This window comes from Pogona vitticeps, chromosome 2, assembly GCF_051106095.1.
Source record: "Pogona vitticeps strain Pit_001003342236 chromosome 2, PviZW2.1, whole genome shotgun sequence".
Taxonomy (NCBI): Eukaryota; Metazoa; Chordata; class Lepidosauria; order Squamata; family Agamidae; genus Pogona; species Pogona vitticeps.
This window is the reverse complement of record NC_135784.1, coordinates 251,330,819-251,345,759: the sequence shown is the minus strand read 5'-3', so window position 1 is coordinate 251,345,759 and position 14,941 is coordinate 251,330,819. Positions and strand designations below refer to the sequence as shown.

The 14,941-nt window shown below is 38.7% G+C and overlaps 1 long non-coding RNA gene across 2 annotated transcripts in view; it reads right to left on the bottom strand.

Annotated features, from left to right (window-relative positions):
• Positions 1 to 557: 557 nt before the first annotated feature.
• LOC140704207 (uncharacterized) overlaps positions 558 to 14,941 on the bottom strand; it is a 33,568-nt gene continuing 19,184 nt past the window's right edge. The window contains exons 2-3 of one of the 2 annotated variants that reach the window (XR_013542111.1): positions 14,046 to 14,159; positions 558 to 4,334 (exon numbers count right to left, since the gene is read on the bottom strand). This is a non-coding gene — a long non-coding RNA (uncharacterized LOC140704207). Of the gene's footprint in view, positions 4,335 to 5,636; positions 14,160 to 14,941 lie in introns of those variants that run through there. The other variant, XR_013542110.1, reaches the window with a different exon arrangement.

The following is a 14,941-nucleotide window of genomic DNA, read 5'->3' as shown; positions in this document are numbered from 1 at the left end:
GACTTTGGGAGGCAGAGCCTGCCTGGAAAGCCAGAAGCATGGATGGACCCAGCAGCTGGAGGCAGAGCCTGGTGGGGAGGCCATTTGAATTTCCCGGGCTCCTGCCTCCCACCACTGGGTCCGTCTGCGCTGCTGGCTTTCCAGCTGGGCTCTGCTTCCTGGAGCCCACCTGGAAAGCCAGCAGTGTGGACGTACCCAGCGGGGGAAGGCAGGAGCCCGGGAAATTCAAATAGTCTCCCTGCTGGGCTCTTTTTGTAATGGCTACCACTGTGTCCCTACGGCCCAGCTGATGGCTCCTCACGGACCAGCACCGGGCCATGGACCGGGGGTTGGGGACCCCTGATTTATAGTTTATAATCGTTTTCATTTTATATGTCACATCCTCAGTGGTGGCCACAATGCTATGGAATGGGTTTTCTGTGAATCTATGCCAGGCTCCTTCCCTTTTGGCCTTCAGAAAATGGGTGAAAATTATATTATTTGAAGAGGCCTTTGGAAATCTCATGCCCCTGTGACATCCTCTTGTTTTGTTTCTAAATGTTAACCATCCAGCGTAGTGGGCAGGGTATATATGTAATGAATAAATAAAAATAAATAAAATAAATATTGAGAGAGGGGGTGGCAAGAAAAGATACACAGCAATATATAGTTGGTCTATGCACTATGTTTGTTTCTGATTGAGTGATCTGCTCTCACAGTAAAGTGAGGCTTTATGTGAGATGTAAAAGATAGTAACCCAGTGAAAGATTCATGAGATTGAGATATTTAAACAGAAGAATTAAAAGCACTAAAAATATTCCAATGGGAGGTGTTCTTTATTGCTTGGAAGTCAATTTGGCAGATGTCATTTTTTTTCTCCTCTCAGAAGTCTTCATTTCACCTTTGTTCTGCTCCCCATCCCTCCCACCCCTACACATTGTATTAAATACTTCAGCAACATAAATGGGCCTAATTGGGACAGAAATATTAACCTCCTGATATTTAAAAATGTCAATTTTTATTCTGCAGTGACAGATAATTATCACCATGAATTATATTTGTTAGACACCAGTTTACGTTTCTTGATTGTAGCTACTATTTTCCACACCCATGGTAGCAGTCTAACTTTCAGTTTTATTCTGTGAGATCACGGTTAGTGCAATATTATGAAAGAGTCGATGCAAACAGTATGGCTTACAACTATCCTGAAACGTCTTAAGTGTCCTCCAGAATAAAAGATCCAGACAGCTTTATTCTCTGTCCAGCTGTCATTGTGTATAGGTACCAGTGTAAAACTGACAGAATAAAGAAAGCAATCCCAAATGCACCTTCAATTACCTTAAACAGCAACAACAAAAATCACTGCCCTGTTAGACCACTAAAATGTCTGGAAGGACTGCATTTCTATATGTGGTTATGAGAACAGAAGACCAAAGAAAGGTAGCTGAAGAACTTATAATGCATGACAGCAGATTTCTGTTCTGCAGGAACAGTTGCACTAATAAAAGAAATTACTGGACTGTATGCTTGTATTAATACCATGCAGTACTTGTTTCTCCAGTTAGTGGGAATTCAAGAATATTTGCTATTTAAATCAGATGAAATCCTTAGCTCCTGTGGACTTCTGCTGAATATCGCATGGATCTTTCACAGATAAAGTAAATTACTTGTCAAAAGACATGTGTGGAGACCATTTTATTATTATTATTAGATATGGTTCCTGATGATTCAGTTAGGTCTGTTTCCTCTAAAATTGCCCAGTCCATTTCTGCCCTGGACAAGAACCGCCCCCCGCTAACCAAAAGCAAACAACAAAGCAAATAAAACAATGTTACATATTCTAATGCAAATTCTCTCAAGGTCCCCCTTTCCCCAAGTACTGGAAGAAGAAATGAAGCGAACGTTCATAGAGTACTGTGGTATATTATTATACTACCCAGGATTGTTATTTTCAATTACTAAGATTCTTCCTTTGGGGATAATGAAGAAGCACCAAAAAGAGATAAATAAAATTGTTTCAGGATTATCTGCCACTGAAGAAGAGGCAGCACCCCATGAGTGATGAGCAATTAAGGAGATACATCTAAGATGCAACCTGCCATCTACAGTTTTTAGGCAAAGGTGTTTTTTGGAAACAATTTACTCTTCCTCTTTAAAATATTTTGCCTATTTAACTGGGATGTCTTTCAAGCTTTCCAAAAATATTTTTAATTGATCTAACCAATTCAATCTCCTAAACATTGCTACCTTAGGAAATAGGTATGTGAAAAGTTTTCCTAAACTTATACACAACACCAAATTTCATGATCAGTAGAATCACATGATTCCGTTCTCTCCTACCTAAATCTAATTGGTAATCCCAACTAAATTTGACCTATTGAATCAACTGATAAATGGTTAATCTACACTAAATTCTAGTAATTCATTACACCCCCTTTAGTCGGGAGTCCTGTTGGATTTAAGTTCATGCTTCAGTTATTCCCATGGGCCATGAAAAATATTGAGGGAGAAGAATTGTAATCTTTTGTCAAAATTTCCATCTGCAGTTGTATATCATGTGGGCTAAATAATCTTGCAAAAATTATATCATGTACTACTGCTGAGCAGTTGTATATTTCAGCTTTAGGGTGTAGCATAATACTGCTTGATATTTTCTAATTGTTTATTCATCATGGGTACTTTAGAAGGTGAATCTGCATGACTCAGTAGTATAAAAGAGTTAACCTTCTATGTGAATATTATTATTCACAGTTAAGTTCTGGTTTGATGAATTGTGCCCTTGACTTAACATCAGACTTCCTGCTCCAGCATAAAAACATTAGCCATATTGCAATCAAACCATAAAAGATTGATGTAAATAAGTCTAATTGGAGTAATGACCTTAAATCTGTGCATTTCTTTTTGCACTAATCCCTAACAGAAACATGGAATTCTGATGTGAGCTGGTCTAATTGTCCTAATAATGCCAATAGTTTATGCTTTTAAAGTTAATCTCTTGACTCATGGTTAATCATCCAAGTTGGGTTAAATATTTTATTGATGAGGGCACTGTATTTTAACAATGCATAACAGTGTGAATGTAACATAGCAAAAGTAAATAGCACAAACATTTGCAAAATGCTTGATGTTTCCATTTCTTTCCTTTTTTGGCATGCCATGCAAAACTTCCTAAAGTTAGAGTTATAGTTTCTTATTGTAGTTAATGCAGCCAGCTGCTATAATATATAAAACAATTGATTTATTTTATATATACCATCTGTTCCACTGTTCAGATTGTGAATATAAATGGCAATTCTCACTTTGGACCTGAGGCTCATTACAAATCATTTTCATTGATATTCCATTGATTCTAAGCTTGTATTTTATTATCCTGAGAGGAAAGATGATTTCTGATTCTCACTGTGTTGCTTTCTAAATGGCATTGTTTTACCAGGCATCAGCCTTTTGTTTGAAAAATGTAAATTGAGATTCCAGACAGAAGCTATGAACATTTTTTTCCGCTTGAGTAACTTTGTCATAAATTTCACAGAGCTTAAATGCTTCAATGCAGCTTAAGATTCAGGTTTATTTTTTTACTCTTCAATTCTACAATGTGTTCCTTTGGCTGTATGGTTCACCCAGAAGAGGAGATCTGTTCATGCTCTATTCATGCTTTGCAACATGAAAATGAGAGATGATGAGGAAGTATTGCTTTAATCTTGGTTTTTAATCAATATTTAACCAAAAATTGTAAATTTCTTCATATTTTTGATGCAAAAAATATAGGTTGCAGGAAAGAGATGAAGAATGTATGAGAACCCAGAACTGTCAGATTTATCCATCTCTGCCTAGGAAGTTGAGGTCTTAATTCTTCTCTGCATTTGAATCCCTGTTTTTGTGCCAAATTAGAATTGACACTGCCCCTTCCCTAGAGGGTTTTCATCATTAACTTCTAAATGGCAGGGGGTTCGAATATGGTCCTTTCCTCCTGGAAATAGCAGTGCCTATTGAATTAAGTGAATGCAAACAGAGAAGGATTTCTTTTCAGTTGTTTTTGAAGAATGTACAGCATTTCACACACATCTTCATATTAGGGATGGAAATAGCTTGGATTTGTAAGCTTAGAATCTGAAAGAAAACAGGACTGCATTTTCCCTTGCCTTGTTTCTGCAACATGCCCAACAGGAGACCAGAATCCCACTCAATGAAAATCCCACTTTATTTTCACTATTTGCAAGGCCATCTTAAGCTCTCAGGAAGAACAGCTGTAGGACCAAGGGATGTTCCGGATCCCGTCTCTATGGGATGAACAGAGAAATTCATGGACAGAGTCATTCCCCAGTGTAGTGCCAGAAAGCTCCATCATCATCATTGACCTGCAGTGTGAGTAAATACAAACATCATATAACATGGCATTGATTTATTATACACATTTTTATTTTCCTTTTCTACTGGACAGGATCCGTTTTTGCTAAGCCTGTTCAAAAAGCAACTTTTTAACCCTTTACTTGACTACAAAGTGCCAATCAGTTCTTAGAAGCCTAATTGACATAATGACTGAGGTATTTGGTAGTCTTCTGAGACCTGACCACTAAGAACCGAAAAGGGCATTGCACTATTAACAAAATGTGCCTTTTTAGTACATGTATGGGTCTCATTAACCTAAACAAAATCTGAAAGCCGACCTTGGCTGATCGTTTAAACTGCAGGGCTGAATTAACTCCTTCCCTTTGCCACAGGAAACAAGATGAGATTCTTTCCCTGCAGATATCAATAACACAAGGAGTGCTGGAATAGCAACACTAAATTTGCAATCTTGAAGAGATTTATTTGGGAACAAATCAGATTGGACACAGTGGGTCTTTCTTCTAGGGAAACACACATAGGATTTACCTGTATGACTTTAAATATGACCATACTTAATCAGAATTTCTTTCAGATTAGAACCATAGACTAAAGATTCTAGGGAACAACATATTTCATTTTATTTTTTATTTAAAATATTTTTACTCCACCTTTTTCCTTTAAAAGGATATAAGGTGGCTTGCATCATTTAAAGCTAACAATGGTGAATGTATAAATACAGTACAAAAATGGTCAAACAAATAACATACTGAAAAACATAAACAACACCAAAATACATTCAAAGCAGCAAGGTAAAATCATCAATTTAAAACCCCACTCAGGCAGCCAGCCAGTCACTCAGGGAAAGTCTGCCTGAAGACCAAAGTCTTTGCCTGCTTGTGGAAGGACAATAAAGATGGGATCAGCTTAGCCTCCTATGGGAGGGATTTCCAAAGTCTGGGAACAGTAAAAAAGAAGGCCCTCTCCCGTGTACCTACCAAGTGCACCTGTGAAGATGGTGGGACTGAGAGAAAGGCCTCTCCTGATCTTAACACTCCAATGGGCTCATTGAGATGCAGTCCTTGAGAAAGTTTGGGCCCAAGCTGTTTAGGGCAGTGGTCCTCAACCTTGGGCCTCCAGATGTTATTGAACTACAACTCCAAGAAGCCTTCACCACCACCTCTGCTGGCCAGGATTTCTGGGAATTGAAGTCGAAGAACATCTGGAGGCCCAAGGTTGGGGACCACTGGTTTAGGGCTTCACAGTATATGTTAGAACCACTACTTTGAATTCAGCCCGGAAATGAATCCGGAGCCAGTGGAGCTCCTGTAGCAGGGAGTCTATGTGACCTCTGTGGCCAGCCTCAGTTAGCAATATGGCTGCTGCATTTTGGACCTGCTGAAGTTTCCTGACACTTTCCATAGGAAGCCCCACATAGACTGCATTACAATAATCCAGCCAGGATGTAACGAAGGCATGTGTCACTGTGGGCAGGCCAAATCTCTTCAGGTACAGGTTCACCTGGCATATGTGATGCCAAATATTCTTCTTATAAGAATATGTCAATGTTTTCATTAAATTCTTACCATTTCCCCTAATTTTTCAGACTTCGTTGCATTAGCAAAATGTAAAGCAATCCACATTATGAATTGAATCCAAATCTCTGTGTGTGAAATTGTTGTGGTGCAGGTAGTCCTCTCTGCCTCCTGCTATTTAAAACCAAGCTTAAAATAAAACATTGAAATGAAAAAAATGAAGGAAAAAAATAAAACTGAACATAACTGAATTTAAACAGAATGGTTTACAACAAGAAACAAGAAAATAGAAGATGGAAGGAGAGAAAGATCCTGACAATCATTTTCCACATAATTTTCTTCCCCAAGTCAGCACTGTGATATTAGTCATACTGACAGATGTACATGCATTCATAACAGCAAGTCAGACATACTGTGCAGGATTATTCCCAGGTATTCTGCCTCTCTGATTCTAATTTATAAATAAACACCCACATACACACACTGCATAGTATTATTTCAAACAGAAATCAAAAGCAAAGCATGCTGCTTATATACCGCCCCATAGTGCTTCAAGCATTCTCTGGGTGGTTTACAAGTTGATTATGCAGGCTACACAAATAAGCTTTTGTCTAAATAAACAACAGCTCAGGAAATGATGTGAGATTTGGATAGCCAGTGAATTTAAGTACGTAGTAGACTGATGAACCCAGAAGACCTCAAACTGAACTTGGGTTCAGTTATGGATTTACTGGGTGATCTTTGGCAAATTACTCACTTTCTATCAGTCTGCTATTTGAAATAGTAGTGGCATACTCTTTGGGGCTGATGTGACAAGGGATGAGGCTTATAAATCAATCTGCAAAGGCAAAATACAACAGACAACAGCAAAAGCTTGTTATCTGTATTTGCAGCTTGAATAAATTAGGACTAATGAATTGGATCACTGTCACAGAGGACAAGCATTTGCCATATTTCTTTCTGTTTCAGTCTCTGTGTTTTTTAAATGGGTAATAATATCTCTTTGAATAGTTGTTTTGGTTTGTGTATTAAATACGAAAGGGGGAACTGTGACTTCAGCTATTACGTTTCTTGTAGATTTTCTTGATATTCTCCCTTCCACATCAACAGAAAATAAAGATTTGTCTTTAAGTCTTGTTGGACGTGTATAGACCTGATATAGAAAAGTTACTTTAAAAAGTAATCAGTTACAGTCATAGCACCAAAGGCTTCAAAGTGGTAACGTTTGTCATGACAATTGTTAAAAGTAACTAAATGTTTAGTCCTTATTTTTCAACAAAATCCCTGAAGGCTCTCATTCCTATCTTAGCATTAAGGTTTTATCAAATTAAATTATCCACTAGAACTTAGAAGGCGGCAGTTTTCAGTCATTTGACAGTCCTTGAGATGTGGTAGATGTGAAAGGAAATCAGTCCTGTGTAGACATGCAACAGAAGGAACTGAAGGTTTTCTTAACATAAATTAGCTTCTGTCTTCTGCTCAGACGTCTGTTGAATGTGATGAAAATTTTGGGGGTCTGTAGAGGGCAGTGGTCCCAAACTTGGGGTCCCAGATGTTCATGGTCTATGGCTCCAAGAAATCCTGGCTATTGTTCATGTTGGTTATAGCTTCTGAGATTTGTGGTCAACAAGGATTTGAGGTCCAAATATAAGAAACACTACTTATTGACCTAATATTTTATTGAAGGTGTGTGGGTCCTTTCCCTTTTTGGAGGGCACAGCAATAAATGAGGGTACTCAACAACCAGAAACATTATTCAGGTTACTTTTAAAATATTACTTTTAAAACCATGACTAGAATCCTGTTGTATAGCAACAGGAGTGATGTCACTAGCAGTGGCAGATAGCTACCAATGAAAGAGCTTCAGTTTTGATTTTGGGACATGCTCAGCTCATACTAAATGATACAAAGTTGCATACACTCTGGAAGAAAAAGAGGAACTCTTTAACTAGTGGCAACCTGCCACTGCCAGTGATATCACTTCCATTAAGCAGGTAGAGCTATACAACAGGATACTAGCTGTTGAATTTATTGGTGGTGTTTTGGCCCATTGGATGGAAGAAAGTAATGAACTGAATGTTAATGTACTATAATTATTCAGCTGTTTCCAAGCTGTGGTCAAGCTCCACTACCTGAAGCTGCTGACTTTTCCAGGAGCAGGTTAACTAACCCCTGTTCAATGCTCAATGTGTCCAAGATACATTCTGGTATCACTCAACAGAGTCAACCCAGAAGCTAAGCCCTTTGCTGCATGAACAGCCATTAAACATTATGTGGGAAAGCAGCAAAATATAAGAGGAGAGTACAAAAAAAATGAGTTCTTTTGTAGGGATTATGGAACTAAGGATTTTTCCAATACTGAAAAAAAAGGTGGGGGAGTTGAATATGCTGGGTTAAACACAGAGACACATATTCAAATTTTGTTACCAATAAAAGGGGCAACATAATGCTGTGTACCACCAACAACAAAAAACAATGTTAAGCTTTGAGGAAGAAATGAAAAACTGGATTTTTAAAGCCATGAAAGTCACATTGGCCAAGTTCATTTTTCCCACTGACAACTCTGTGCTTGTGTAAATCGTGGACAAAAGGAAAGGAGATGAAGCAAATGGAACGTTAAGTTCAACCAACATAGCACAACCGATAAACTAATTATCATGTGTGCAAGTACAATTAACCTGAACTTCACCCAAGTGCTGTTGTGGCAGTCTGGATTATCTTTTTAATTACTTGCCTTTCATACAGATCATCTTCCATGGAAATGTAGAGGAAAGGTTATTAAATGAAAACAAAGATAAACTCACTGCAATCTTTTTTGACATGCCATAGTTGTTAATTTTATAGAAGCCGGAAGTGACAATTTTCTTATTCTGTTAAAGTGAAGAGGGTGCAGTCCGTTTCTCATTCCTTCCAAACTATTGGGGAAGTTTGATTTGGACTGCAACTCACATTTTCCTGTATTTTCAGCATTATTATATTTATAATATTGCATTTTGACTTTTGTCCCAGAGAACTGGTGTTAGAAGTATAACATATTCATTTAGCAATTTGTCCTTACCATTGTTGCAGGAAATGATCTGTATGAAATGGAAGTGATTAAAAGAATAATCCAGACATTATTTTTTTTACTCCTAATAACAGCTGGTGACTCCCATTTTGATGATGCTGTGAACCCCCTCTTGGTTTCAATCTGCCCTTGATAGGACCTCTCCAAGGTGCTGAAACTATTTTGAGGTGAGAGTTCGGTATCTTCAATTTGCTCCTGTAAAGTGCAAACTAAAATCCAGAGTGGATTCTTAGCATCCTCAGAAATGGAGGCACCAGCCCCATTTCTCCAGAGACATCACTGCCATCTGGAGGAATGGGAGGAGGAAGACAATCCAACCAGGGCTGACTTCAATAAGATCAAGAAGCCTGTCAGTTGGTGGTGGCAACTAGTGCTAGCGGGAAGCAGCATCATGGCCTGCCCGGTGCCCCTAAAACTATTTTGCCATCTTCAGATGTTGTGCCTCATCACCACTATTGAGTGAAATACGATTGCCAGCCTAGCTGGTTCTTGAACATGGAACAGGAGGAGCTGGACGACCTTGCTTTTTATCCCAGGCAACAACATTTTGCAGGCTACATCCAATGTGCAGTAAAGCAGGTATTTCACAATTCTGAAACAGAAACTACCTCAAAGGAAGATAAAACTTGATAACAGAAACTGTGATTTACTCAATGACTGAAATCCAGTAACAAACAGCAACTAGATTAGGCCCATTGAATCAGTGGGGATTTGGTGAGTCAACTCCTCTGTAGGTTCTACTCATTTAATGGGCTTTGTTGTTGTTTAATCGTTAAGTCGTGTCCAACTCTTTGTGACCCATGGACCAGAGCACCCTAGGCCCTCCTGTCTTCCATTGTCTTCTGGAGTTGGGTCAAATTCATGTTGGTAGATTCGATGACACTGTCCAGCCATCTTGTCCTCTGTCGTTCCCTTCTCCTCTTTCCCAACATTTTTCCAGGGAGTCTCCTCTTCTCATGAGATGGCCAAAGAATTGAAGCCTCAACTTCAGGATTTGTCCTTCCAGTGAGCACTCTGGATTGATTCCCTTCAAAATGGATATGTTTGTTCTCTTTGCAGTCCAGGGAACTCTCAAGAGTCTCCTCCAGCATCACAATTCTTTGGCGGTCAGCCTTCTTTATGGTCCTGCTCTCACTTCCATTCATTGCTACTGAAAAAACCATAGCTTCGACTATGCGGACCTTTGTCGGCAACGTGATGTCTGCTTTTTAAGATGCTATCTAGGTTTGTCATCGCTTTCCTCTCAAGAAGCAGGCATCTTTTAATTTCGTGGCTGCTGTCGCCGTCTGCAGTGATCATGGAGCCCAAGAAAGTACAATCTGTCACTGCCTCCTGTATTTGCCAGGAGATGATGGGACCAGTATCCATGATCTTATTTTTTTTATGTTGAGCTTCTGACAATTTTTTTCACTCTCCTCTTTCACCCTCAGTGAAAGGTTCTTTAATTCCTCCTCACTTTCTGTCATCAGAGTGGTATCATCTGCATATCTGAGGTTGTTGATATTTCTTCTGGCAATCTTAGTTCCAGCTTGGGATTCATCCAGTCCTGCCTTTCGCATGATGTATTCTGCATATAAGTGAAATAAGCAGGGAGACAATATACAATCTTGTCATACTCCTTTCCCAATTTTGAACCAATCAGTTATTCCATATCCAGTTCTAACCATTGCTTTTTGTCCCACATATAGATTCCTTAGGAGACAGATAAGGTGGTGAGGCACCCCCGTTTCTTTAAGAACTTGCTGTAGTTTATTGTGGTCCACACAGTCAAAGGCTTTTGCGTAGTCAGTGAAGCAGAAGAAGATGTTTTTCTGGAACTCTCTGGCTTTCTCCATAATCCAGCGCATGTTAGCATTAATGGGCTTACTCTAGTTCTAATTTACTACTTGATTTCAGACTGTATGTGTAATGTTTCACACTTTTGCACCTGGAGGTGTTACTAGAAGGGAAGAGTACGAATTTGGCTTCTTCCTGCACAATTTTTCTTGACCTTTGTGCCAAATAATTCCTAATGGATAGAAATATCCATCTCTTTTAAGCACAACAGTGCTAAGCTTCAAGTTCTTACTAAAAATAGTTCTAGAGCTCTTTTTAGTTTCTGCTAAATATTTAATTTTTCTAAAGCAATCACCTGCATGTTGTATTACCTGTTAATGCCTGTTAGAACAGGAGGTGATGCATTTCTTTATTCCATCCTTTTGGCTTGCAGGTACTTATATGAGTCAATCTTTAATTCAGATGCATGTATACTTCTTTAAATAAGGATGTGCTTTCACTGCAACTGCAAAAATATTTAGGATGAAAGTTACTTACATTGCCCTCTTATCAAAGTGTTCACTAACTTTTTGGATTATATTATATTATATTGTGGTGGATATCCTTTTTAAGTTAAACTTCATATTATTTTCTGAATAGCACAACTATAAGCATGTTATTTATTAACAGAATTAACAACTAACATTTTATTATGATATTGAGTGCCCTGCTGCACTCCAGAAGCCTACAGTTCTCTAAAGCTTAATTATGTACCAATGCAAAGCCCAGGTATTTGGTCTTCAACAGAGGACAGTTTCTCATTTCTTGTTCCCTTCCCTTGCTTGCTTGTTTTTGACTGATTCCTAATCATGCAGATTTATCACGCCCAACCTCTGTTTTCTCTTACATGCAGTTTCTTCTTTTTCCTTAACTTGAATGAGATTCTGAAGGAACACTTTAATAAAAAAAAATCCATCTACAACCTGAATTATATAATAGAGCTAAGCTGGGTCATTACTGCATTTGAAAAAAAAAATCCCTTTTCCTCTAAGACAATCTTTTCAAAGATGTAAAGATGAGCTCCCTCCACTTTTCATTGTATTCCAGACAGCTTTTGAAAAAAAAGAAGAAGAAAAGTTCAATGGAAACTGGTATTTGGACTGAAACAAAGAAGGCATTCAGCCAGATTTCTAAAGAACAGAGTGACATGGGCAATAAAACAGTACACCTGATGAAAGCAAGTAATGAAGGCAATGAAAGAGTATTTGTAACCAAATTGTCTTTATGGGAAGTCTTTTGTCAATTGCAGATGGGTGGCCATTCTGCAAAGTCAACAAGGGATGTTGCAAATGGAGGGTTGGAGGGCTTGAGATTACAGTTTGTCAATTTGACAAAAATAGCCCACATCACTGCTTTCCTATCACACCTAGATGACAGGTCTTCAACAATTTTCTCACAATCACAAAACCGGTGGCAATAAGACCAGGGTTGTTATATACAAGTAAGCATGATTAGCTACTGCAATGCTGTGGGAAATGATTATACAACCAGCGATGGAAGGGCAAGCCATCAAGTCACGCAATAAACTGGTGTCAATTCTTCCGTAATAATGGCTTTCTTTGTACAAATTCTCCCATGCATATAAGGAACTAGGAAATAATTTTAAGATCTGGGGGTGATGCCCAGGCTCTAGGACAGTAATTCCCAATCTTGGGTCCCCAGATGTTCTTGGACTGCAATGCTCAGAAATTCTGGCCGGCACACCTAGTGGCAAAGGCTTTTGGGATTTTTAGTCCAAGAACATCTGGGCTTCCAAGGTTGGGAACCATTGCTCTAGGAGTTGCACTAAAAACGAAGACTTTTCTATTGTTGCTTAATCTCTAAGATCTCTGGGGATGATGAGAAAAAAAGAGAGATCTTTTTCAAGAACCACAGAAATCATACCACCTTGAGACATGGTTCTTCTCTAAAAAATGTCTGCTCCCAACTTATTTTAAGTTTTTTAAAAATTTGGAAGTAAGTTTGTTTTCATTCACATCCAGTTTCATTGTGATAGGTGGCTGTGGCCCCTGGTCCCCTAAAGTTTGCACTCATGATGTAGATAGATCTGATCATATGAATCTTTACCATCTGCTGCTCACTACCTGCCACATCCATCTGCTACGAATTTTTGGTGCTCTCGTATATATTTGTTTTAAACTATCTACAAAATCTGGTGCTCAGCCTGAAGAAGATGGATTACCATTGAAAGCTATCTGTTTCTTCAGTTTTTAAGTGGTCCAATAAAGCTAGCACCACTGTTGAACTTATATTGTCTTTTTCTAATTTTCCCCAACTATGATTATACATTACAGCCAAAATCTTGTTGCTTTTCGTGTACACCAAAATGTAGCTTTCAGGCCATTCCTCCCTGCTAAATAAATTGTCCCCGTCACGATTCTAAGGTCGCATACACCAAGCCAGCGCACAGGCACACCCACAAGAATCACAGAAGGGATGGTTTGTTTACTGAGGAGGAACAGACCAACAGGTATGATTTGGCTTACAGTAAGCAAGAGGATTTATGCCATTATATTCTTATTCTAATCATGACAATTGTTCCTCGTTTTGTGCATAAATATATAAATTGGCATGCCTCTTTCGCCCTTTTTAAAGACATGCAGTTCCTCCTTGGGAATCGTCCAGAGGAGCCCCTCCCACTCTGTTCTGCAGAAAACCACATTTATTAAACCAAATAATAAAAATATGAACGTAACTATTAATTCAGAAAGATGAAGATTTATTTTCCCACTGCTTATTTTTCTTTTTTAAGGGAAAATTATTATCCAACACAACAGCCTGGCTTCTGGTAAGTGCTTCTTTCTACCTGCTGGTGTTTCTAAATATATATTTTAATGGAGCATAAGGAAATCCATTTTGTGTTTCTAATGTATCCCCTACTGACCCTGACATACACTGCTCAGCATGTTATCTTTCAGGGGATTTATGAAGCAGCCGCAATGGTGCAGCTGAGGAGAAGGGGAATCTCCCATCTCCCACACAATAGATAAGTGCTGTTTTTTACCAGTATTTGATGGAAAGATAATTGGGTGAATTGAGGACAACTTCTTGCCCTCTTGAAATTTGAGGCCTGGCCTGGAGAGATGAAGCTTTCGTGCTTACCATCCAAAAGGGCAGTAGCAGGCTTTCACGCTGGTGTCAGCGAACACTAAAGGAAGTCAGTACCACTAATGTTATGCTTGTCAAACACAAACAAATTTGTTTGGAAGAGAGGGCAGATGCAAAGCCAAAATGAGTACATTAAGGATGACCCCTTTCTGAAGGATGCTCGTGTGCTTGTCTCAGTGAGCGCTTGAAATCTATAATTAATATTAGCTAATACACACCAAGGTTAATTGACGCATCTCCAGACACTTTAACTGCACACAGTTGGTAAATCTCGCAGAATGCTTCAAATGCAGCTCCTATGTAAGTCACACAAAGTCACTGCTGCCTTCTTTCTGAAAAATATAATAATAAAAATAAATGATGCATTGGATTAAAGTGCAAGCGCATATCTGTTCAAAGGATTCAGAGAGGTATCAGGCATGGGATTTTTTTGGTACTTTCTCCCACCAGCACCAGCACCAAGTTTTCGTGGCATACCCACTCCCTCAGGGACATTTAATCAAAATATTTTCATGCATTCCACATCATCTCTGAGGAGTTTTATTCCAGAGATGGCATTTCAGGATAAGGCTGTAAGTTATCAAAAAGACACAGTAAGAGCTCAGAATGATTGTGTCTCATGTACCTTAGGTTTCATACCATTTGGTTACCTCAGGCAAAGCCAGTTATGCCATGTGGCAGGCACTCAAGCTTGATTTTTCACCCTCAAACACATAATGGGGGGTGGGGGAGAGAACAGCAAGGAGCTTTCATTAATTACTAATATTCTATCATTCACTACTGTGTCTCCCCTATTTTGCACTAAGTTGTGACTAGAATTTATTAACATTTTGATCTGCCCTTTCCTAGACCTTGTATTTATACAAAGGGAAACTTTCTGTACAGCAAAATCCCTGGAACATTTACTCAGAAGTGAGTTCTGTATAACCACGGTGAAACTTGCAGCTTTTTGGAACCAATGTTTGGAGGATGACAATTATCACTAGATAAACAATGTTACTTCTGTTTGTAAAAGAGAACCTTAGATATGTGTTTTGTAGAAATTGATTGAAAATCTGGTCATTTTTCATAGTAACCGGTTGTAATCCATTAGTTCAGCCATTCCCATTGGAAC